The sequence below is a fragment of the Elaeis guineensis genome, chromosome 3, assembly GCF_000442705.2.
Source record: "Elaeis guineensis isolate ETL-2024a chromosome 3, EG11, whole genome shotgun sequence".
Classification (NCBI taxonomy): domain Eukaryota; kingdom Viridiplantae; phylum Streptophyta; class Magnoliopsida; order Arecales; family Arecaceae; genus Elaeis; species Elaeis guineensis.
In genome coordinates, this window is record NC_025995.2 from 91,578,443 (window position 1) to 91,578,753 (window position 311).

Genomic DNA, 311 nt, shown 5'->3' on the forward strand with positions numbered 1-311 from the left:
AAACCTTTGGTCACCGAGCAGCTTATTGTTGTGATCAGAGGACATTTATGCATCTGAGATGAAGATGCTACCTTAATGGGGTAGGATTGCAATAAGAAGACTGAAGGTGCAAAGAGTACAATGTGAGGTGAGGGATTTGAGTGGAACAACAAAAACTACTGCAAAGCAACTGATCAGACAAAGAAAAGCCTTGTTCCAGTCTGCAGGTGGTTGGCTTTATGGATCATGGCACATTCTTTCAAATTTGAGAATTGGAGCAGACCATGCAACTTAATGATTCTCGTCTGTTGCATATCATGGAGATTGTCATT